This window comes from Artibeus jamaicensis, unplaced genomic scaffold (genome assembly GCF_021234435.1).
Source record: "Artibeus jamaicensis isolate MK-2021 breed Jamaican fruit bat unplaced genomic scaffold, CSHL_Jam_final scaffold_916, whole genome shotgun sequence".
NCBI lineage: Eukaryota > Metazoa > Chordata > Mammalia > Chiroptera > Phyllostomidae > Artibeus > Artibeus jamaicensis.
The window spans coordinates 46491153-46518172 of NW_026522059.1; positions in this window are offsets into that span (position 1 = coordinate 46491153).

Here is a 27020-nt window from a genome sequence, read left to right on the forward strand (position 1 = left end):
CCCTCATGTCCCGGAGCCAGTCTCTTCCAAGCTCTCACACAGCGGCACCCTCACTCAGGAGCGCAGCCCCTCGTTACATTCTGAATCCAAGCCCTTCTCAGGAGCGCAGACCCTAGTTCCATCCTGAGTCCCAGCTACTCCCTTCTCCCACTGGCTCCAAACTTGGCCACAGCTATTTAACGTATCTATGAAACCAGTTAAAGGTTATACATATGTTAAATAATCATTCCAGAGGTTAGCTGCAAAACTGTTGCTATGCAAAACAGCTCTCAATGGCCTGGCTCCATTCGTTTCTTCCCCCTGGGGGGAGGGGTGAGGACATCTTATATGTCTCTCCAATATTCCTATACACTTTGAATTCCGGACACCATTCCAAATCTTTTTTTTGGGGGCCCCCCCTGGCTGCACCCTGTATCAATACCACAGTGAAGAAAACTGTATTTAATTTTTTAAATTTTACTCTACTCAAATATTTTAAAATAAAGATGATTCCTAATCACTGTTATACCCAGCTAGGAAAATTACAGCTAGGGCATTACCCAACCCAAATCTGCAGTTCCTGGAACAGGGTAATGAACAAACATCAGGGAACAATTGGGTTTAAAATTCTAGCCAAATAAGGTAACTAACCAGGCCGGCCAGAAAGTGCCCGCCAGCAGCAGCACCCACCAATCAGGGACCCTCGCCGTTTTTAAATAAGCCAATAGCTAACCGCCACCTCTGCTTCTGTTTGCCTTTGCTTGCTTGCTAGAAAATATAAATACCCAGTAGTCTGTAAGCCAGGCGCGACTCTCATTTGCAGCCATTTTGGCACTCGTGTGTCTCCGGAGGCAACCCGAGAGTTCGCCCCTGCGCAGGTAAAACTTTGAAACTTTGGCCAATAAAACACCTCTGACTACCCAGCAGTCTCCGACCCTTCTTGCTCGCAAGGACGGGATGTAACAATCACCACTGGATGTTCTCAGTTAGTCTTCCTGGTTAACATGCATAGGAAGGAGAGCCTCAGAGCAGTACTACACAAGGGTGGTCTCATCCAGAATGACCTGTGTGGAGCACAATGCTACCTGAGTGCCACTGAACACTCAGTGGGTGTCACTGAGAGAATGGATGGAAGCCACCATCTCTCATCAATTACTGCACCTTTATTCAAGTGCCTTGAGAGGCAGGAGGAGGTCTTCCCATACACACCCTTCATCATGTGGGAAATGGTCATACAACTCTCCACAGAGTACAGATTTGATTTGAAGAGTTAGAAAGCAACACACACATCTGCACACAGAAGTACTGTCAAGCATGGTGGTTGCCCTAACACTTTCCTTACTGGTACCTGGTCTCTCCTCATTTTCACCCAGTATAATAAATAGCTTGGACTTTGGGGCCAAATAGCTCTTGGTTTAAACCTCAGCTACAGTATTTATTGGACAAGAAGTTCAATACGATGACCCTCAAAGCTTCACTTTCTTCAGCGGTGACACTGCCACAATCTAGGACCATTTTCATTCATATGATATGAAGCCCAGTATATTGAAGCTGGTACCACAGTGCTGGGCTTCTACCTTCTGACTCTGTAATCCCTACCTTAATTATTTGTCAGTGGCACTGAGATTTGGTTGTTTAGATATGTTCTCCCCTGTATTTAAAACTACATTTTCTTGGGTGAATTTTGATCAAATATAGATCTCTTCTGTACTTAAAATTTATTTTTCCCAGTGAAATATAAGTCATCAGGGATTGTTTTTGTGGTAAGTAATCTTTGCTACAGTCCAAGAAACCAAACCAATGTGGCTAGTAAAAAATATCTTTGACAAAAATAATGAAGCTCAAAAATAAATTTAAAAGTGTGATTAATGCAAAAAATTACCCAGGGTATCTCAGCTTTATGGAAATTTCAAATCTCTGAATGCATTTGACAAGTTTTCTCTCAGCTCCATACAATTTCTAGGAACTTCAACACAAAAACAAGGTTTCACTTGATTATTTAACTGAGACTCTGCTGCATTCATTATCTCTCTTCCTGTGGTTTTATTCTCATTTTATGGAATAGGCTTTACACTTTACAGCTCTCCTGGGGTTATACCTCTTGAATACTTCACCAAAGTTTCCAGTATCCTGCTAGCAAAAGGAGATTAGTGTTTTAGTCTAAATTTCTGTCGGAGAGTTTTCTGAAACTCAGATCAGTTTTGCATGCATTAAAACATAATTGTCATGTACATAAATCATATTATTGAACATAATTTTGAAAAGATAATACCTAGTTATAATCTGGTATCATTTTTAGTAATGCTTAATTATTCTGATTTTCATTTTAATCCTATATTTATGTTTAAAAATTACTAGACTATTTTTTTCTTTTTTAATTGTATTTTGTTGATTATGCTATTATAGTTGTCTCAATCCCCACCCTTTGCCCTCCTCTACCCAGCCCACCACTCCCTCAGGCAATCCCTACCTTGTTGTCCATATCCATGAGTCACACATATATGTTCTTTGCATACTCAATGTCCCATACTGCACTTTATATCCCCATGACTGTTCTTTAAGGACTAATTTGTACTTCTTAACCCCTTCACCTTTTTCATCCAACCCTCCCACATCCTCCCACCTGGCAACCATCAAAATATTCTCATTATCTATGATTCTGTTTCTGTTCTGCTTCTTTGTTTATTTTGGGGGTTTTTAGATTTAGTTGTTGATAGATATGTATTTGTTGCCATTTTATAGTTCATATTTTTTATTTTCTTTTTCTTCTATTTAAAGAAGACCCTTTAACATTATTTATAATGCTGGCTTGGTGGTGATGTACTCCTTTCGTTTTTTCTTGTGTGGGATGCTCCTTACGAATTCTTTGATACTAAATAGCCTTTCTGGGTAGAGTAATCTTGGTTGTAGAGCCTTACTTTTTATCACTTTGAATATTTCCTACCACTCTCTCCTAGCCTGCAGAGTTTCTTTTGAGAGATCAGCTGACAGTCTTATGAAGGCTCCCTCGTAGGTAACGAATTGCTTCTCTCTTGATGTTTTTAAGATTCTCCCTTTGTCTCTAATCTTTGGCATTTTAATTATGATGTGTTTTGGAGTGGGCCTCTTTGGGTTCACCTTTTGAGGGAATCTCTGTGCTTCCTGAATGTGTATGTCTTCTTCTTTCACCAAGTTAGGGAAGTTTTCTGTCATTATTTTTTCAAATAAGTTTCCAATTTCTTGCTCTCTTTCTCTTCTCCTTCTGGCACTCTTGATGTGAATGTTAGTACACTTGAGGTTGTCCCAGAAGCTCCTTACACTATTTTCATTTTTCTGGATTCTTTTTTTCTTTTTGCTGGTCTGGTTTTGCTTCCTTATATTCAAAATTGCTGATTTGATTCTCAGCTTCATCCACTCTACTGTTGAATCCCTATGTGTTGCAGCTGGTCAAGGCCTGACAGGTTCATGGTATTCAGGCAGACAGAAGAAAATGCACAGAGCCCTGGGATGTTTGACATGCCTTTATTCACAAGTGAGTGAGCCATGCATGCTGCAAGCTGCACTGTCTCTCTAGTGGAAGCCCCTACCTGCTTATGTACTAGAGATAAACAAAGCCAGCAACAAGCCAAAAAATATATATAACAATATGGTTCTGTGCATGCAAGCCCACTTCATGTTATGGGAACCATTTATCAGACCCAGTCTCAAGGCTCTGAGAACACTACTTATCAGGCTCACTCAGTGTTATGTGAACACTGCTCCCCTTCATTAGACAAACACCTGGGTGAGGAAGCCAGACTGCCTCCACTTACCCTACACCCTATAAATTGTTCTTTATTTTATATCTTTCTGACTGTTTCTTTTCTATGGAGTCCATGACCCTTTTTATGCTGTTGAAGCTCTTGCTAAGGTCATTGAGTATCCTTATATCCAGTATTTTAAACTCTGCATCTAGTAGCTTGCTTTTCTCCATTTTATCTAGTTCTTTTTCTGGAGTCTTGCTCTGTTCTTTCATTTGGGCCATGTTTCTTTGTCTCCTTGTTTTGGCAGCCTCCTGTGTATGTTTCTATGTGTTAAGTAAAGCTGTTATATCTCCCAGGCTTGATAGAGTGGCCTAATGTAGTAGGTGTCCTGCAGGGTCCAGTGGCACCACCTCCCCTATTCACCCAAGCTGGGTACTCAAGGTGTTCCCACTGTGTGGGCTGTGTATGCCATTCTGCTATAGTTGATCCTTGATTGCTCTTGGCACATACAAGGTCAGTCATTGCCTATGTCCCATCTGGGGTCACACAGCATGAGCTACAAAGCAATCTCCTGGTGGCTGCTACTTGTGATGGTCTTAGAGGTGCCCAGGCAAGGCTGATCTGTGAACAAAGGCTGACTCTTGCTAGTGCCAGGCCTGGGGCAACTTAACAAAAGGCATGGGGCTCGCTAAAGCCAAATGCTGCTTGTTTGAAAGAATTTAGGAAAATCTGAATCACAGGCCAAGACAAGCCATTTGTGTGGAAGAGCCACTGGAAACGGCTTGGGTTGGCATGAAAATTGGTTGGCAGGGCCTCGGGGTATCACCAGGTTGGGGCAAAGAGTATGAACCAGGCTGTTGGAATCTGAGATATGGTTCCTATCTACCAATGCTGTGGTTTGTGTGGGGAAGGCTTGGAAAAGGAACAGTGGAGAAAGCTGCCTCCTAGGTTTTGCCCTGGTGCTGACCAACTCAGTTCCTCCCATATATCTCTGATGCCTTTCAACTTGCTGCCCCTGTGCTGGAGCTCAGAGGGGGTAAGTCTGAGTAAATCTGTGTGTGGGCCCCTTTAAAAGGAACTTCCATATTCCAATAGTTTCTGCCATCTTCAATGTCCATTGGTTTTATAGCCAGAAGTTATGGCAACTTCTCTTTCTGTTGCTGAAATCATGGGCTGGGGCACTTGTGGGGCTAGGACTCTTTGCTCCTGAAATATCCCTCCTGATTTTTATCTACCACGTGTGAGTGTGGGACCAGCCTGTTCCATGTCTCCACCCTCCTACCAGTCTCAATGTAGTTTCTTCTGTATTGTAGGACTTCCATTCAACTCGAGTTCTGATGGTTCTGAATTAGGTTGTTCTATAGTTTAGTTGTAGTGCTGATGTGGTTGTGCGAGGAGGCAGGCCATGAGTACCTACATCATCATCTTGACCAGAAGGCCAAAATTAATAGGCCATATATATATAATTCCCCCTGAGAAAAAAGGAAAATAAAAATAACAGCACAAATTAATGAAAATAAGCATGCTATCTCTCATCAAATTAATCATCTGGTGGGTGTTTCCTGCTTTGTCAGCCTAGCAAGGGAATAACCAAAAGGCAAGATTTAAAAAAAAAAATAAAGTCTCTCTCCAGGTGAGTACCCACATTTGATGCCTAGGACTCTGGCAAATGCCTCTTTCCAGCCTCTCTCTCTTTGTCCCACTGCCCATATTCCCACACATCCCAGCTGTACAGGCTGCTAACAGAATGGAGCTGCGCTGTGCTCCATTCAACCCCCCACTGTCCTCAACACAAATTTTTTCCACTCATCCTTCAGCAGACATTCCTCTTATGTTGGGTCTCAGTGACACGTGCTGGATCCATGCCCTTTTATCATGGTTCCACTTTTCTTGGTTTCAGTTATTTGCAGTCAACTGCAGTCTGAAAAATAGTAAGTAGAAAATTCCACAAATAAACAATTCATAAGTTTTAAATCTGACACCATTCTGAGTAGTGTTATGGAAGTTTGTGCCATTCCACCTGGTTTGTGAATCGCCCCTTTGTCCAGCATATCCATGCTGTGTACACGACCCACCCATTAGTCATTTAGTAAGCATCTTGGTTATCAGATTGACTATTGCATGATCAGAGTGCTTATGTTCAAGAAATTCTTATTTTATTTCATTCAACATTCACATAACTTTTATTATAGTATATCATTATGATTGTTTTATTTTCTTATTATTGTTGTTAATCTCTTAGTGTACCTAATTTCAACTTTATCATGTATGTATGTATGTATGTATGTATTCGGTAAAAACACAGTATATAAAGGGTTCAGTTCTTTCCTTAGCTTCAGGAACCCACTGAGTGCCTTGGATCACAACCCCTGTGGGTAAGAGGGGACAACTGTACTCAACTTGTAAGGTGTAGTTTCACTCCTGCCTCCGATTTGTTTTGCTCAATGATAAATCCAAGACAGACCTTTTCTTCCTGACGCTAAATGCACCACTCACATGAGATTTCCATTCAGGACCTGTGTTGTGGGGCAATCATGGCCCCCAGAGAGGAATAATATAGATTAAGAGAACCAGACTATGCATATTTCATCAATTTGCACTTTCTGAGACCTTGCTACCAACCATGGGAAATGACCTAAGGCCAAAATGTCAAACTGAGCTCCTTAGAAGCCAGGAGCTCAGCAAGGAAAAGAGAGAAAGCAGGGCACCTCCCAGGTCAAGTATCCCCAGGGTGAAAGTACAGTTAGCAAGGGTAAAAAGGGCAAGGATTTTCTCTTTTTCAGTCTTTGCTCATATTGCTCACATTGGGACTGGGTGGGGGACATTCATTCTTAACTACCAAAGTGCTACAGGCATCACGATGATGATAAAACTCCACATGATGCTATGAGACAGCAGGCATTTGGTTTTTACAACTGCAGAGTCTCCAATCCCGATGGCTGATGAAAGGGGGTCATCTACCAGATACCAAGAAATAGAGTTAAGTGCTGGTCTGGCACAGGTGTCAATGTGTCCCGTCTCAGCATTGGGACACCCCGTGGGTGGGTCCTCAGTGTAGGCCCAGCACCTCCCATACCAGAAAATTATTTGTGGTCTCTTCCTCCTTCTCTGTGCTTCCTTTCTGTGAAGTCTGTCCTGCCACCAATTTATCATATCTGCTTCTGGTGGGCCACTTGTCCAGGTGTCCAGGCCAAGAGCTGCCGCCTCAGTTGCCACAGTTTCCATTGCAGTGTGCAGGTTTTCACTTCTGTTTTTTAAAAACAGAGAGGAGTTGGCTCTGCTTGGACATGTGGGGATATGGCCAGGCCCTGTCACTCCCCTGACCTCAGGGTGCACTGTGGCATCCAATCCAATACTGCATGACACCTCTCCTATTGTTGATGTCCCATCTTTTAACTCTCATCCTAATTTCCGCCATAACACATGGTGTTCTTCATAAAGCTACAAAAACAAGAAGATTACAGGAGGAAAATTTTAAAACAAAACGTACAATAAAAATTGGTAAATTACTTCCCTTTAGAGTTATTTGAAAATTTAGCGGCTACACATCGAAGAATGAGATATGGTTACCCATATACTTTTCTTCTGGTTGCAGTCTCAATTTAAGAAAAATACTCTGTTGTAAAGCATTCTGGTCTATGTTTGCATATTCCTGGAGCCATTGTCAAACCAGGAGGGTCACTCTGTTGCTGCAAAATCTTCACCTGTGTTCTCATTTTTATTGATTTTGAAATGTTCCTGTTGACTATTAGCACTCACAGAAGCTTAGAAGATGTTCACTTCTCATGAAGTGAGTTCCTCCATGACACACCAAGAAATATTTGATGAGATTCGTTCTTTCCCTGGCCCACTGGGCATCCTTCTGTTTCCACAGGAGTTTGCAAATTAAAATTGTGATTACATGCTGTCTGCCTGCACAGCTCTGTGCCATCTGGACTACAGCTTGGCCCTCTTCTTCCACAAAATGGTATTTGCTCTTTAATATCATCCTTTTTTCCACAAAACGGTATTTGCTCTTTAAAATAACACCTACTTTATGCATTCACGCTACTAGAGCCTATATCGGAGCAGACTCTGCTTCTTTTTATAAATGACAAAAGTTCACTATTACATTTAAACATTACAGCAGGGCATTTATAATACTATTAAATATTCTAATAAACTATTACCCTATATTTATAAGTCTGAGGAAGATCCCTCTGGTTCTAGTAATAAGAGCCTATATCCTTTGATGTTTGTTAAGAAGGAGGAGAAAATGGAGAAAAATGGGGACATTGTCAGGTAACAGTGATGATAACAGGGGGATAATTGTAGAAATACCCTAAAGAGAATTATCTAATTAGGTAAACATAACTTAGGAATCATGCATGTCATAAATAGACTTTCTTGCCCTGGCTGGGTGGTTCAGTTGCTTGGAGCACCACCTATACACCAAAAAATGTTGTGGATTGGAGTCCTGCTCAGGGCATGTGCCTGGGTTGTGGGTTTGATGCACAGTCAGGGCAACTTGAGAGGTGGTCAATCAGCAGTTCATTCTCTCTCTCTCTCTCTCCCTCTTTCTCTGTCTCTCTGAAAATCAGTGGACATGTGCTTGGGTAAGATTTTTAAAAACAAACTTTTTTAGAAGAGAAAAATAGCAGCATAACAAACTAATTGGCACTTATCTCGGTTGGCATCCTCTGAACACAGACCTGCAATAAGGACTTGGTGCTGGGGGTTATTCAGGCGATCAGAGCACCAGTAGCACGGCGAGGGAGGTAAGGAGGGAAAGCCAGGGGAGAGGCAGCTGCAGGCACTGCCCTGGGCAAGGAGGGCTCAGCTGGCTGGGGAGCCACAGAAATGCACTCACAGCTGCCTCTTCAAAAGGAGACTGGGGCATTTATCCACCACCTCACACAACACCCCACAACCAAACTGTGACAGTACGGACAACTTCACAACACCGCCCTTCTAGGCTGGGTTCCCACAGCTTTGGGGAAAAAACCCTGAGGCAGAAAAGAAAAGAGATGCTTCCAGTGCTTGAGCTAAGACTGGGAGGTTCCTCAGGGTCTTTCCCACACAGTTAGTGCTGAAGTCGGGGGAGGGCAGAGTCAGAGTGAAGCAGGGCACCGTCCGCCTCAGCGGGGGCCCCGTTTGCTGTGCCCTCCTCACAGATCCTCCCCTGGCGCCAGGTCACCGTTATTCTCCAGCCTGCCCCTCCCCCTGCTGTAATCTCCCTGAACACACATCTCCTTTACTGGAATTGTATCCAGTTTATAGAGTGGCTGGAACGAATTGATATAGCTGCAATTTTTGTTTCTAGGAATATTTTATCCCTTCATTGCTTCTAGTCTTTCTTTTAATCAAAGTATAATTGCTCTACTCTTCTTCACTTCTCTCTGACATTGTTTTATATGGTGCTTTTCTACTTGTCATTTCTCCCTACTTTAAAGGCAACAGGCTGTCTGTCATGTTCACTGCTGTGTCCCCAGGACGCTCATGTTCACTGCCGCCTCTCCACATACACTGGTGAGTAAAGGAATTCATGTCCATGTGCCCCATGCACGAGGCCATAAGTTATAATGTCCTTAATTTCTACTTTCTAGGGGGGTAGTTGATGCTTTCACAGGAAATGTCAGGACTCTCTGAGCTTCAAAGACAAAATGACCTTTCTGTGGAAAACAAATCTATTATAATGTTATATGGACATAGAAATCATACATAGATATATAAACTGTGTTATGTGGATATAAAAGAGAGCACATGGGAAGGTGGTAAGGCATAGAAGAGACAGCATGAGACCCAGCAGGACACCCGTGTGCCTGCAGGACTGGGCAGGGTCACAGCGGGGGAGGCCTCACCGCCACCTAATGAACTGGTGGCGGGCAGGCAGCATTCCACAGAGCACATAAGCGATGAGCAAAGTTTTCTATTTTAATCCATTGATAAAGAATAAGCCAGCAAAAAAAATAGTTGCTCTGTTTGTTCAAAACAAAAGGAGATTTCTGGAGCCCCAGGTCCATGACAAAACGAGGGCGTAGGAGGAACTCGTGCAATGGGACAGGAGGTGGTGAGGGAGAGGAAGGACCCCTGGGCCTGAAAGAAGCCGTCAGATCAGCATGCAGCCAACAGCAATCCCATTTAAGCCATTACTTTTTTCTCAAAAGAGACAAAAAAACATCCTCATACACAACAGGATCAGAAAAATCCTACAATTGATACATGAAAAGTAAGAGTGACTCAGGAGAACAGCCAGGAGCAGGAAAAAAAAATTAATTAAAGCTTTCACTGCAACACCCTGTTATTACTTACAATCTTCTTACATCCGTGTCCAGTCTTTCCAATTATGACACTTACCCCAGGACAAGGGTCAAGTCTGCGGCTTCCTGGAATTTCCGCAGCAGGCAGACACATTGTGCCCTGGGCAGGCCTCACTGCTTTCACAGCAGCCCCCTCTCCCGCCTCAGGCTGGGATCCAGCCACCCCGAGGCTCTCAGTGGGCCTGGTAGAGCAGCACTCTTGGTTAGGTTCCTATTGCAGCTGCCACAATGCCCTGAAATTTGCAACCTGTACCACCCATCCCCTTGTGGTCACACGTTCCCTGCCTGTCATGATTTCCCTGAGTGCACAGCAGCTCCTGAGAGCAGCCTGGGAAAGCTCTCCTGCGGGCAGACTCGGAGACCCCACTTCCACACCTCCCTGCAGCCAACCCCTCCCCTGCTGTCCCTGTGCAACTACAGTCCTTCCCACCCTCCTTACTGCTTACAAACTACCTTATTATCCTCACAACAGTACCATGAAGTTGATACTAACCTAATTGTATTGGTAAGGAAACAGTTTCAAAAAGTTTGTAAATTGCCCCAGGATATGCAGCTTTTCCACACCCTGCTTGACACGACTATTAAGACTGATGCCTGAGGATGTGGGTGGTAGAGACTCAGCACTGGCCCTTAAATCTGGCTTTCAATCCTGGATCCAGGATTTAGGATCTAGACAAGTTGTGAATCTCTTTAATAACATTTCCCCTACACGTAAAATGGAGATAGTATCTACTTAGAGTAGATACTACCATTTAGTATCGACTAAATGATCCCATTAAAGTATGTAACACAATGCTTAACACAGAGCGAGTATTCAGTATTTTAAAATCATGTCTGTACTCTAGCTCCTCTCTGAGTTAAAAGGTGGTTCCCATTGCTGCCCTGTCCCCTTGAGTCTCTATTCTGACAAATGCAGTGCCTCAAACAAGGTGTATAATCAATAAATCTCCACTGATTGATTCAGTGCCTGGTCCTCTAGCTCATGTCAAGATGGAGCTGCAACCAGCACAACTCACTATGCACTGCTCCTTCCCTCTAAGTGTAACTAAATGCCCTGGAAATCATTGCACAGACTCCGGGAAGCTGGGAAGAAGGAGGCAGTCTGGTTAGGATCAACAAATTAGTGAGTTTCCTGAGTTTTCTTTTGTTCTCCATATACGCTCCAGACTTGGTGCCAGACAGTCCTGCAGCAAGAACCAGCAACAGTAATAGAAGAGGAAAATAGAAAGGAAAGAAAGACAGAGAGAGAGAGAATTTGAGGGAAAAGGAAGGAAAGGAAAAAGAAAAGAGAAGGAAAGAGTAAGAGAGGGAAGGAGAAAACTACAGACTAATATATTTCTTAAACTTAGATGCAATAGTATTTAACAAAACTTTAGCAAATTGAATCCTACAACGCTTAAAAAAGAATATTCATGGCCAGGAAGGTCTTCTTCCAAAGCTGGTTGGACAGTCAAAGATCAATCAATATAATTTACATATCAACATGCTAAGGACAAAAAAAATCAATATACCAATTGACACAAAAAATTTGACAAAATTTTATATCCATTCATGATAAAAACTCTCAAAGGAAAATAGGAGTAGAAAGAAAATTTCTCCATCTCATTAAGAACATATATATTTTTATTTATTTGTTTGTTTATTTATTTATTTATCTTTAAAGGGGAAGGGAAGGAGAGAGGGAGAGAAATATCAGTATATGGTTGCCTCTCATGTGCCCCCTGCTGGGAACTGGCCTGCAACCCAGGCATGTGTCCTGACTGGGAATCCAACCACGATCCTTTGGTTCGCAGGCCCATGCTCAATCCACTGAGCTACACCAGCCAGGGCAAGAACATATATTTTTTAAAAACCTACAACTAACATTATAGTTAAAGGTTATATGCTTTTTTCCTCCAAGATGTGAAATGAGGCAACTCCACATCTCCTCTCACCATTCTTATCTGACATTGCCTTGGAAGTTCTAGCCACTGTGTTAAGCAAGGAAAAGAAATTTTAAAAATACAGATTTGAAAAAAAATGAAACAGGGTTTTTTTGTGTATGACATAATTAGCTACACAAAAGCTCCAAAGCAATCTACAAGATAAAAGCTAGAATTAATAAATACATTCAGTAATGTGATCAAGTATAAGATATGTACACAAAAATCAATCCTATTTCTATATAATTATAGTACATAATCGGAAACAGAAATAAAAAATATATCATTTACAATTGCTTCACTGAAAATGAAATACTTATGCACATGTCTAACAAAACATGTACAGGATCTATATACTGAAAATCATAAAATGCTCACTAAAAAATGAGAGAAACCCTAAATATTTGGAAAGATACACCATGCTCTTGGATTGGAAAGCTCAATATTATAAAAATATCTTCTCAAATTCATCTATTGGTTTAATGCAATTCCTATCAAAATATCAGCAAGGTATTTTACAAACATATACAAGTGTACTCTAAAATTTATATGGAAAAGAAAACATATATATATATATATGGAAAGGGAAAGGCCTTACAACAGCCAAAATTTAAAAGAAGAAGAAGAAGGAGAAGGAGAACAAAAAGAAGAACTAGAAAAAAAAGAAGAACAAGAACAAGAACAAGAGGAAGAAGAACAAGAACAAGAACAAGAACAAGAACAAGAACAAGAACAGGAACAGGAACAGGAACAGGAACAGGAACAAGAACAAGAACAAGAACAAGAACAAGAACAAGAACAAGAACAAGAAGGTGGAAGGGTTAACTCTTCCTGGTGTTAGGATTCATTGTGTAGTTGCAGTAATCAAAACAGTGCGCCATTGGTGAAGGGTCAGACACAAAGGTCAATATAACAGAACAGAAAATCCAGAAATAGGTCCAGAAATATTTGTTTGTTTGGCAAACAAATATGCCAAATTAATTTTTGATAATGGAGCAAGAGCAATTTATTAGAAGACATATAGTCTTTGTAATAAGTGGTACTAAGCAATAGGACATTAACACGCAAAAATAAATAGATAAATAATTCTCCCTAAATCTCACATTATATATATATATACAATAACTCAAAGTGGGTCAGAGACTCAAATGTAAAACATGGGACTAGAAAACTTTTAAAACATAAGAGAAAATCTTCAGGACCTAGAACTAGGGAAATAATTCTTCAGCCTGACACCAAATACAAAATCCCTACAAGAAAAATTTGGTGAACTGGATCTCACCAAAATTAAAACCTTTGCTCTGTAAAAGACCTTATTAAGAAAATGAAAAGACAAATAACAGACTGGAAGAAAACATTTGCTAGAGATATAAAGAACTTGCCAAGCTCAAAATTAGACAAACAAACAGTCTAATAAGAAAAAGGGGAAAAGACAGAAAGAGATTTTACTAAAGAGGATATACAGATGGCCAGTAAACACATGAAAAGATGTTTTAAATCTTTAACATTAGTAAAACACAAATTAGGTATCACTAAATATTGATCAAAACTGTTAACCTAAAAAAATAGTGTTAACACCAAATGCTCCAACCACCTCACAATTATAACTAGTGACAATTGGCAATAGCTCACCAAACAGCAACAGACACCAGATGGGAGAGCAGAGCCCAACCAGAGATCTGAACATGGCCATGAGCATCTCTCTTCCTGAGGGCAGGAGCAGGTTTGTGACATATTGGTGACCTCTTTAAGATAAACTTATGACCCATTAAGATAGAAACCCGCCTCTGTCTTCTGTTTTAATCAAGCAGAAGACCTTTGACTTCCTCGCCTTCATTTATCTGCCATAAAATTTCCATTTTCACCAAAAACCAAGGTTGGAGGAAATATGGTCTAAATACTAAATACCCTCCTTTGATTGAAAGAAGAAGGGGTAATAATATGAGGATATTCAGTCAGTGAGTGCTAGGGACTGGATTATGTCCCACCCCCTGCCCTGCAAAAAAAAAAATGTATATGTTGAAGGAAAGTAATGAAAGTTAAATGAGGTCATAAGGGTTGGACCTTAATCTTAGAGGATTAAGAAGAAAGGTCTCCCTCTCTCTTCAAGTACCCACACAGAAGAAGCAGTGTGGACACACATAGAAGGCAGCTGCCTACAAGCCAAGAGAACAGGCATCAGAATGAATTCTACCTTCTGGCACCTTGACTTGGACGTCCCAGTCTCCAAAAATGTAAGAAATAAATGTCTGTGTTTTAAGCCACCCAGCCTATGGTATTTTGTTACAGCAACATTCGCAGATTAATACAGTGAAGTTCCATGGTGTCAAGGTTGGAGAAAAGAGTCCCTCGCTAGAGACATAGACAGTTAAAATGCCAAAATGTTGGTGTTGAAATGAGCCAAGAAAGAAGATGGTGCTTGATAAGTCAAAGAGGATTCCTGAAAGGCCAACAGGAAGTGTTAAGTATGGGGTGTGATATAAAAATATAGGGAGATAATTAGTGGATTCAGTATAAGTGGGGGTAGCTCAAGACAAGTAGCTGATGTAGGCAGACTTCCTGAGTGTAAAGGCTAGGATTACGATCAGCAACTTCCTCACGAAACTTTTTTTGCATTATTAAGACCCAGGTGATTCTTCGATCACCTGTTAAAAACCTGTTGTAGATATTGAATACTTTTTTATTTAGGAGGTAAGTTCTAGCATTTCTATTCCACCTCTAACCTTTCTCCAGAACCAAATCCTAGAACTGGTCTAGATAATGAGAGGATTTCAGCATTTCTTATGACTTCTCAGCTTTTTCATTTTATGTACCAAGGACTTAGCAGGCATGAAGAGCAGGGTCTAGTTTGCCCAGACATAGCTGGGAATGGTCAAATATGGATGACTAAAATTTGTAGAAACTTTCCTAGGAAACATATGTGACCAACCTCACTAAAAAATAGTAGACAACTAGATGTGGATACAAAGAAATTATTTTGAAGAATTCTTTCTAGAACCAGACTGTAAAATAGAGACTAATCGGAAGTCAGGTGACTAGAAAAGGCATGAAAAAGGACTTTCTTAATGGAGAGAATGGTTGTGATTGACACAAATGAGGACTGATGGAAAGTATGATGTTGGCCATTTTGGCAAGAGTATTTCCCCCACAAAAATGGTGTGTAGATTCCTCTCCTGATGTAATCCCACAGCATTCTAGGTTGGAAGTAGGTGTGGTCTTTCGAGCCTATTGGGTCCATCCTGTCTCAAAGAGACATTATGCCTCTTTGAACTATGCTTAAATGTCTGTCTGGATTTGGTAATGTTGAGGAACTAGCAATGAACTTGATGACAGGATTCTCCTAATGAGAAATACAGAGCTACTCTGAGTAGAATTTCACATCCAAGAAATGTCACACAATGGTTCACAGTTTGGATGCTGAAATTACAAGGTTCAGTTACAATGTATCTTTTCCATCATCCACTTGCTGAATAATCTTGAGCAAGTGAACAAAACTCTCTGAGTCTTGGTCTTCTCATGTGAAGTGTGTCAATAATAATAATGCCTATCTCAAAGAGTTCAGACAGAATTAAATAAGACAGTGCTTATAGGGTTTATATCACAGTGTCAGGCACAGGAGTGGGGGTTGGGGGAACCCTGATCATCATTTAACCAGTTTCTTCACCTACAAGGATATTTCATCCTGTTTTTTTAACCTTAGACCAGAGAAGAAAGCATATCAATTCTTGACTAGAATAATGTCTTGATTGTGAGTTGAATATAAAAGTTGACTTTCAAAGAAATACTTTTTGATATGGCAATATATGCTCCTTTTTAATTTGGTGTGTTGTTCTGGTATTCTACCTCTCATATCTTACTTTATTTTTCCCTCTCCCACCTGCCCCCTGGAAAGTTATGCTCTCACAGAGTCATTTACCTGGAACTATTGCTGATTTTCATAACTCTCCTTGTAGTACACTCAGACATTATGGTGTGTAGTAGCTTCTTTGGTCTATTTTGGATTAAAAATTATTGTTTAATTTTAACTGTACATTTCAAAAGCATAAATCTCTTTGCCTACATGAATAAAAGGATTAAATACCATATGATTTCATTGATATGTGAAATCTAAAGAGCAAAATAAAGGAACAAACAAAATAGAAACAGACTCATGAGACAGAGAACAGACCAATGATCACCAGAGTGGGGGGAAGTGGAGGACTGGGTGAAAAAGGTGCACGGGTTATAAGACAGAAGTTGGTAGTCATGAAATAGTCCTGGGGAGTTCCAGTGCAGCACAGGGAATATAGTCAATCATATTGTAATAACTGCATGGTGCCAGAAGGGGAACTTGAAATATCAGGGGGAGCACTTTGGAAAGTGTATGATTACCTAACCACTATGCTGTACATCGGAAACTAATACAAAATAATATTGAACGCAAACTGTAACTGAAAAATATTTTTTGAAAAGAATTAAATCTCCCTGTTATATGACAATTCCCCTGTTCTCTCAGTTCTAGTGAGAGAAAGTAAGAGCATTTCCTCATCGGTCCCTGCAGTAGCAATCTGTCTTCAGTACTCTGTCTTCCAAGTACTTGGTTTGTTTTTCAATTTGGAGAGGCAGAGCTTGTCATTTTGTGGCATGTAAATTATTTCCACCAGTGGGTCATTAATGAGAGGCTGAAGTAGATGAAAGATGCTCAGTTATAAGAACCAATCCAGGACCAAACCTTTGTCAAACAATGAACAAGGCCATTGAAAAAAAATAATTTTCCCTTAAAGAAAAAATGTTTTACATCAAATATCTCAACAGCACATGTGAAAAATAAGTAAGGAAACAAATAAAAGTAAACATGTATGATTTACAAAACAAAAAATTTACCAGCATTGAAATTACATATAAAATAATATTTATAACTTTTAAAAGTTGTGTTCATCCTAAGTATGGGTTTTTATTTCAGGTCTGGGGGTGAAAATGCAATATCACAGAGCTGGCTTTCCAGGGGAGCTGCCGCCTCTGTCTCAGTCAGACAGCAGTAAAAGCATGGTACACGCCCAGAAGCTGCCCGCAGACCGGCTGGCTCCAGAACTGGGGCACTGGATGGACCCTCACATCATCCAGGAAACTAGTACCTGGCCACTGGGCTGTCTGCTAGTATAAAACATACAAACCATACTTGCCAGCCACAGAGAAGATGCAGCAAAGACATGTAGTGAATTTACAACAGCCTCCCAGCACTCAGTGACGGCCTGCCATTGGTACATACCTGAAGTCTCAGATGCAAGAGAGTCTGAAAGATGCAGGTGCAGTACAGGAAGACTCATGGAGAGAAAGATGCACAGACTGCTGAGGGCCAGTCCCCTATATCCACCATACTTACAATTACATCCTTTCTGGATCTAACCAGTACCTCTCATGTAAATGGTGTTCATAATTGTTGATGAGATGAATAAAGGGCAATTGAATGAGATCTTCCCAGTGCCCTTCTGAAAGGAGTCAGGCATGGAACTTCATAGAACATAGTATCATTTTAAGTACTTTGGTAATCCAGTTTTTTGTTACTACGATGACTAACAACTAAGTTCTTTTACTTTACAAAATCAATTCATAAATTCAATGCTTATTAGTCTGTTTATACACCATCATAAGGGAACAGATTGCACTGGCCCTGTCTGAAATAGGGTGGCCCAGTGATGACAGAGACAGGTACAGAGTAGACAATCTGACTCAGCACAGAAAGAATGGCCTTCTGGGTCAGTAGGATTCTTTTCTACATGTGTTCTGCTTCCCTTCAAATGTGTTCATACAGTATTAACTTTCCATGGCGCTTACCAGGGGCAGACCACGTAAGGGGTCCACATCACAGCTTCCTTCCGGTAAGAAATTAGATTGCACTTTTGTTGAAAATCTCAGTGCCGAAGGACTAAATCAATCATGCTAAATGTATGGTATCTCCTCTTACCCACAAAGGTCTTCCAGGAAAGCAATTTCAGAATCTCTGTTGATAACCTGATCTATATACTCAACCTCCTGCTGCCAGGGAGATGCCCTGATTACAACCAGGTAACAGATTTGTTGTCAGATGGTAAAAAGGAAACTTTTGTGTTAATCCTAAATACACTAAATTCACTGACTTGAAAAGTCCTCAATTTGAGAAGAAAGTCTAACAAAATAATTTTCCTCTAGGAAAAGAACTTAGTACTTAATGAGCATAAGTAATGGCTTGATTCCTAGACAAAAATGTGACATATAAACAAGTCAAAAAGAAAATAAACTAGTAACCTTTATTTTTCATGAGAAAATTAATATACTCTTTAAATTTATCTTTCTCCTTGTATTACTTGTAACAAGGATTTTTAAAGATGTCGTGGGAATAAAATGAAAATGTGTGCTTAAAGCACTTTGACACAATGATGTGAATGTTCTTAATGTGCTGAATAGTACACTCAAAAATGGTTAAAATGGTATATTTTACATATGTATATTTTTTTAAATTTAAGTTGAATTAGGTACACTGAAAAAAATATTTTGCACCAGTCTGTCATGGGCACTGACAAAAAGACCCAATGCCAGCCTTATCCCACAATCCTGAATCCCTACCCCTCACGCCAGTCAAAACCCTTATTGGATCTGGGAAGATGGGGGTGGGCCCTATGCAAGAGGCTAGAGGACAGACACTGAGGAGTCACCTGGAGAATTAAGACAGAGGAGTCCCCAACAGTTAGCAGAGTACTTGGACATTTTACCACACAGTACACCTACTGGCTGAATATCAACACTGATGCAATCATTATTCTTACTACACTTGCAAAAAGAGGTATTAACTACAAAAACAGTTTTAAATGGATCTAATAAAACATTCTTTAAAGGATTGAACTATCACAGAATTTAACCAGATATTTTCCTAGCACCCTATGATTGTTCTTTTCCCACAGAGGTAGATCATTATATAAATTTATTAAGCCTATAAAACAAAAAACTATGGTACATTTACACAATGGAATACTACACAGCAGAAAGAAAAAGGAGCTCCTACTCTTCATGAGAGTATGGATGGAACTCTAAAGCATTATGCTCAGTGAAATAAGCCAGGCAGTAAAAGAGAAATATTGTATGATCTCACCTACAAGTGGAACCTAATCATCAAAACAAACAAGCAAGGAAAATATAGCCAGAGTCATTGAAATAAAGAACAAACTGACAGTTACCAGAGGGGAGGAGAAAGGGGTAACAGGGGAAGGGCCATCAAGAGCATGTATGAAAGACACATGGATGAAGCCAAGGAAAGTAGGTTTGAGGGTGGGAGGCATGAATGGGTGGAGCAGGGGGCATGATAAGGTAAAAATAAAGACAACTGTACTTGAACAACAATAAAAAAGTGAAATAAAACCAAAAAAATTGGCCAAAGCTCTATATCAATAGTTTTGTAATTCTGTACTCAAGGTGATATATTTTTTCATTCTTTAACAGTAGAATTTGTAGAGTCATGGGTCACCTTAAATGGATACTGTCACCTTCTTTGAAGTCGGTTCAGCCCTTCAGCCATCTGATGCCTGGGGAAGGACAGCTACTCCCATAGAGGGGACCAAAAAAGGAGCAGTCAATGGCTTATACACAGCTAACATCAACTCCAAGGACTAGAGGGGAAATCTTAAAGGACTGGTTCCTGTACATCTGTGGGAGAACTGAGGATTGCCAAGACAAGGAGATGATCTAAGGACCTACCTATGCTAGAAGGACAGGGAGACAAGCTAGCAAAAATTTAGAGTATTAATGCTATTGTGACCTTATTGGTACCTACAGGCTGGTAGGTCTGGGGAAATGCTGACTCACACACAAGCTGTCAAAAAGCACATATCCTGCTCTTTCCTCCCAGTATTAGAAATGTCCTCTCTGGCCCTCTTTACCTATATCATTATACGTCATTTCATCCCAAATCCCATGTCCTCCATGAAATCTTCCCTGATGACCTGAGATAGCATGGATGTCTCCAAGTCCTAATATCAAATAGCAATTTTCCTCTGGCCAGTGCAAGTTAGCACTTGATTCTATACTAACCTGTTGTTTATGCTCATGAGTAGCCTCATGTGAGCAGAGACCATGCCATATCCTTTCCCCACAGTGTCCACCTGAGACTGAGCACAGCAGAAGTGCCTCAAAAATACTATCTAGCCCTGACCTAGGTGGCTAGGTTGGAGCATCATCCTATAACTGAAAAGTTGATGGTTTGATTTACACTTGGGGAACACACTGGCTTGTGGGTTCAATCCCTGGTCTGGATGCACACAATCCCTGGGCCAGATGGGTATGGGAGGCAACCATTTAATGCTTCTCCTCATGGATGTTTCTCTCTCTCCCTTCCTCTCTCCCTTTCTCTCTAAAAGTGATGAAAGAATGTCCTCAGGTGAGGATGTAAAAAACATTTTAATACTATCCATTTGGACTAATATATAATAGTCTCAAAATGTCAACATCATAGTTGTTCTGAAAAAAATAAAAGTATCATTATAGACCCAAAACTCTAATTTTCTGAAGGAATGACTATTGAATTCATCACAAAAGCTACTTGCAGGATATTCAGTTTCCTGCCTTAGGAGAACAGCAAAGGCAAACCACCGACTCATTACAGGCCCATAGATATCCATAACACACCTTCCATTGTGTGATTTGAAACTTTTTTAAAGACCTCTATGGTGAAAGTAACTCTAATAAGAATTTCAAAAACATATTCTGTCTATTGTTCCTAGATTTACACCAAGGAAATTACTTCAAATTTAATTACATTCTATGCACAAAATAGCAGTAATGTTTTAATAACTTTTAATAATTAAATGCTAAATAAACTAAATAATAAGTCCTTTCATTGGTATTAGCTCACATTTTTGGGTGTCCTAAATTAAAAAACTACAGGTAGTATATCTTAGAGTAATTCAATGAACATTAATAATAATTAAAATTAATAGCTGAATATACTGTCATCTCAGGCAACTTTATTTTATCCCTTGCTTTCAAAGTTGCAGGTTTTTCTTTGTGTTGCTTGATACAAACATTTTAAATCTAGGGATTGACTATTCCTGAGGACTTGGAGATAGAAATAGGTACAAGCAATTCAAATCGAATAAGGATATTGTGAGCCGCTCTAGAGTTTTGTAAATCTGGTGGGCTGGGGCTATTTGTGCTGGCATTGCATTTTGGAATTCTCTTTTTCTCTGAAAAAACCAGTCTGATATTCTACTGATTTCTTTCACAGAAGCACAACAACACCCTTGATTTTTAGGGATGTACTAACTAGCAGTCTGAAAATGACCCCGATGAGTCTGTTAGATGAATAAAGCCTTCCAAAATTTTGGAATGAGTAATATTCTCCCAAGTAAAAGAACATCTAGTATCTAATTGTGATAGCCCACGAAGGAGCCTGAAATAGGGATTATTCTTGAATATTATGATGAAAATTGCTTTATCGTTGTACCCAGTATCCATCTTATCTATTACTGACTTCATTTTTTAAGATTTTTTGTAGTAGAGAATATCAAAGATATACAAAATTTAACAGAATAGTGTAATAACCATGTACCTATCACCAAACTATAGTAATTATCAACTCATAACTAATCTTAGTTTAACTACACTGCCATCTACTTCCTCCTTTTCATATTATTTGAAACAAATCCTATACATACTACAATTTTACCTGTAACTTTTTCAGTATGTATTTTACCTGTTGAATTTTCAGCTATGTTTTTAAAAAGATAATACTTTTAACATAACCACAATACCATTAACACACCGAAAGACAAAAGTGACTATTATTTCTTAATATCATCAAATAGCCATTGCTGAAATTTCTAATTATCTCAAACATATCGAATTTTTATAGTTTATTTAGAATTAAAATCTAAGTAAATCTACACATTGCCATTGGTTGTGCCTCTTAAGTCTCTTTTATCTAAAATTTCTCTCTCCATTTCCTATTTTTCTTTGCTATTTGTCTGTTGGAGAAACCAGAGTATTGTCCATTGTCTCATGGTCTGGATTCTACTGATTGCATCCCCAATATAATTTGACACCCTCCTGCTTTCTATAAATTAAAAGTTGTACCTATAGGTTCTATCACCTTCATCCCCACTCTGCCACCAATACACTGCTTTATTCCATGGGAATATTAAAAAAAATTCAACTGAGTAAATTTGAATTTCTCAGGGGCTTTATTCAATGATCATGAATCAGCCAGCATTCCATCTAGGGATTAGAAAGGAGTTCTGAAGACCTGTATGAAATGAAAGACTTTTATAAGCAAAAGGAAAGGAAGGAAGTTAAGGACAAGGAAGGACACATTCTAGTGAATGTCCTTTACAAGGACAAGGAAGTTATTCTAGTGAAAAATAGATTGTTTCAGGCAAGGTCACCTTCATTTGAGAGAAGGTAGGAGTCTATTAGGCAGATGGCCTTACTAGTGCTAACCAGATAATTCCAGATTGACTGGTTAAAGGTCACATTTTAGGAGAGGCTGAAACTGCAACTAACTTAGATGCTGAGTCTTGGTTTGGTAAGCCTCACCACAAGTGACTGGATTTTGAGCCGGTGGTGTCTTTTATGTTTTAAAGATAAACAGAATGTCTAATTGTTTCTCTTTCAGTGAGCTTAGCAGCTATCAATGGTCACTACCTAAATATATTAAAATACATTAGGTACTGCAAAATTGTGTTACTCCAATTCCATGATTTCTTCTTCATTTGTCAGCCGGAATACTTCTATGGATCTTCATTGTAAAACTAGCTTTGGGAGTTCTGAATAAAAAGAAAACATTTTCATTTATTTAAGTACATACTTTACTCATGATGCTATTTTTAAAGTCTAATTTGAAATTCAAGAGATAAAATTGAAATGCAAAACTGATTGTCAACCCTCCTCTTTCCTTAGTCCCAAGGGCCTAGCCTTTGGAAGAGCTTCAAGTAGGAGAGAAATTAACAAATGACTGTGGAGGGGGAAATACATTGGGAGAAATTCTAAAACTTTTCCTCATACATTTATATCCAAGTAGGAAGATGGAAGGCTTCTTTGGACATTATAGGTGCCCCAGTATCCTGATAAAGGATGCATTTTGGGGGCATTGGTAAGTTCAGTGTCTACACAGTAGTGCTGGCTGTGTTACATTTAGATTTTATTAAGATGAGAAAGAGGTACACAGGCAAGCATGGCATCTTCCCTCTCTTAACAAAAGATTTATTTTCAGTTGTTCCAACCCTCTCTTTCATTAGGTTCTGACTGGAAACACAGAATTTGGCCTTAGTTCCAAGGCCAAGCTTGTGTCCATGGGCTGAGCTCTCCACAGCTCTGACTTGGTGTGGGAGTCATTGGGGCTCACCTGTCTTCTCTCCAGAGCATCCACCTGCCCCACCCAGGGATAGCATCCCACCTACCAGAGAGACAACTGCTCCCTGCATTTTTCTTATTAAGTCAACCGGAGATTACTGAGGGGAGGGCTGAGGAGACTAATTGCCAGCAGCTGGAGGGCCTGAGGCTTCTGGAGCCACTTTAAACTTTAGCTCTGCCAACATTCCCAGAGGAAACCAAGGAGGTTTTTCAGAAAGGACACAAGGAAACATAACATGTTCAGAAAAAAAGCTAACTACAGTATATACACATGGTTTAAATGTGTCAGATTCAACCCCAGCCCCTCACGTCTTAGCCAGAATCCCAAGGCACCTACACTAGGAGAAGCCCCAAAGAAAGCTCGAGGCCACTCTGCTCCCTGAGGAAGAAGTCACAGGGAGCCACCCACCGTATGTTACGTACCAAACATCGAGAAACAAGTTCTGATAAAAGGTGTTTTTTCCAACTTGTGAAAAAAATATATAAATAAATTACATTTATCAATTTATTCATTTTTTATCTTCATCAATAAAAAAGAATTAAGAAACAAAAATCACGACAGAAATTTAGGAGGCAAGCACATTTTAACAACGTGCACACCCACAGGCACCTTTGTCACCGCTGCTCTGTGAGCAGACCATCCACCAACCCCTAGTCAGTACGGCCCATCTATGTGCCTTAGAACTTTCTTCTCACTCATTCATAGACTCACCTAGAACATAAACCAACCAAAATGCATCTTACCCACAGGCATGATCTTATATTTAGTAATTCCTCCTGCCACTGGCCACCGAGTGCTAGTTTTCCTCTGGTACCCACAGCCTCCCTGGTCTCTACCAATCCCGGTGCAAACAGGTTAACTAAGGCTACCTGCTATACCACCTAAGGTATGGCATAGCACTAGGTCATGGGCCTCATCACTAAGGGCAAACACAGTCTCCACGTCTTACATGTGCACCTCATTTCAACAAAATTATTAACAATGTTGTCACCTTGGATTATTAGATTAAAAGAATCAACAAATGTGTTGACACATGTAAAATGTCTTGCCCAAACCCAGGAAGGCATAGGTATTATTGTTATTTTAGCTGGGACATATGCTCACCTAGTCAACCCTCCTCATTTTTAGAGGGAGAGTGCTGAGGCACGGTGGTAACTGCCATTTATCTGAGCAATGAAAGCTGCAGAGCACAGGTAGCAAAAGCAAGGCCCGCAGGCCAAATCCTGCCCTCCACCTTGTTTTATCCAGCCCGGCGCCTTGTTTCTACTGGCGACTGACCGCGCCAGTCTCTCACTTAACTGTAAGGAGTAGTAACATTGAAACAGTCCTAAAATTACATTCAGCCCTTTGAAAGCAACTGCGAGATTGATGTGGGGGCCACATCAATCTGAGAGTTTGACACCCCTGCTATAGAGTCTCTAGATGGTTCGCCCGTAAATTATTATCCCTATTTAGTTGAGTGGTAACACCACTAGCACCAGAACACATGCCAGATATTTCCCTCTCATACATCTTGTATGTTTACAGTCTTAAGGCTGCAGAATGTATTTTTTAAAGTGCAGCCTCTGCAGTCAGAGGGGCTTCACTACTTGAGAGCTCTGAGACAATGAATAAGTTATTTAGTATTTTAAGCCTCTATTTCCCCAGCTGTCAATTGAGGATAATAGTATTTTCCATCTCAAAGGTTTATTATAAAGAGAAAGAAAATAATATGGTAAAAAATATCAATCCATGAGAAGTATCTAACCCATGAAAAGTTTGAGTATTATCATTTCTCATCTGCACAAAAAATGGTTCTACTACTTTCCACAAAAACAAGAGCCATGGAGTTGCTTAAAAAGTAAGCCATCATCCTTGAGGGGTAACATGGGAAAATATAGTCTGGAACATACCATGGCCAGGTGATTCCTTCCAGACCACCTAAGGTGATGGTCCTCCAAGAGAGCATCAATCCACTCTTGGACCCATGGAGAGAGCAATCCATGACTGGAAGGAAAATCTTCACTTGTCTAGTCTTTCATGTGTGGACAACCACTCAGTGAGATCTTGTGATGTTATTTCAAGGCCATTATCTCCACTTTACACCTCCCACAAATCCCTGCCACCATCAAGGGCCATTCTGTACTCACAAGGGAACGAGCAGCAGCCTGGGGTGTTCACCTGGGAACTGCCCAATGGATGTGCTATAATGGCTTTTTTACTTCTCTCTCTCAAACCCTTCTAGACCAGAGTCGTTTGAATGCCATTATCTGTAAATTCCTTACCTAATGTTTAGAGGAATACAGCAGATGCAAAATGCCCATAAATATTTGTTAGAAAAAAATAATGAAGAGAAAAGAGGGAGGAGGAAGATCCTGCACGTTCAATAGACCCCAGGGCGCAGGACAACTCTGAAGGAATTGCAGTGTGAACCAAACCCCTGCTACGGTCCAAGTCAATGGGGAAGGACAGAGGAGGAAAGTAGGAGATCTCTACATCGCCATGGAGAAACACAGTGAGAATGGTGAAGATAACTGTAGTCATCTATGTTGCATAGATTTATCGAGGAAAGTGTGAAAAATCACGTTCATTTTTATTCTTTTATTTTTTCATTACCATTACCCCCTTATCCTCCAATCTCCCCCACAAAATCAGCACACTTTTGCTCATGTGCATGATTCCTTCTTTCATTTGCTCAATCCCTCCACCCCTCAACGCCCCCTCAGAATTGTCAGCTTGCTTTTGCTTGTTAGTTCAGGTTGCTCATTAGATTCCACATGTGAGTAAAATCATATGATATTTGTCTTCTCTGACTTGCTTATTTCACTTAGCATACTATTCTCCAGGTCCACCATGCTGTCACAAGGGGCAAAGTTTTCCTGGTTGGTATGGCTCAGTGTATTAAGTGCTGGCCTGCAGACCAAAGTGTCTCTGGTTCAATTCCCAGTCAGGGCACATGCCTGTGTTGGAGGCCAGGTGCCTAGTAGGGAGTGTGCAAGAGGCAGCCACATACTGATATTTCCCTCCTTCTCTTTCTCTCTCCCTTCCCTTCTCTAAAAGTAAATAAACAAAATCTTTTTTAAAAAAGGGTAAAATTTTTTACGACTGAGTAGTATTCCACTGAGTAAATATTTCATGGTTCTTGTATCCATTCATCTACTGAGGGACCCATGAGCTGCTTCCATATCTTGGCCATTGTAAAAAGCACTGCAATAAACATAAGGGTACTTATATTCTTGCAAGTTAGTGTTTAGGGTTTCTCTGGGTAAATTCCCAGAAATGGAACCACTAGATCAAAAGGCACATTCACTTTAAATTTTTTGAGATATCTCCATACTGCTTTCCACAGTACTGTACCAATCTGCATTCTCACCAACAGTGCAAAAGTGTTCCCCTTTTTCCAGCACTTGATTATTTATTGATGATAGCCATTCTGACACATATGAGATGATATCCTATTATGGTTTTAATTTGCATTTCTCTGATGATTAGTTATGTTGAGCATCCTTTCATGTGCCTATTGGCCATCTGTATGTCCTCTTTGGAGAAGTGTCTATTCAAGTCCTCTGTACATTTTTAATTGGATTTTTTGTTGGCGTGGGTTGGTGTTATGTTTTATAAGTTCTTCATAAATTTTGGATATTAACCCCTTATCAGATGTATCATTTCAGAATATGTTCTCTTCTTTGGAGGGTTGTCTGTTTATTTTTGTGATGGTCTTATTTGCTGTGCAAAAACTTGTTAGATTGATGTAGTCTCATTT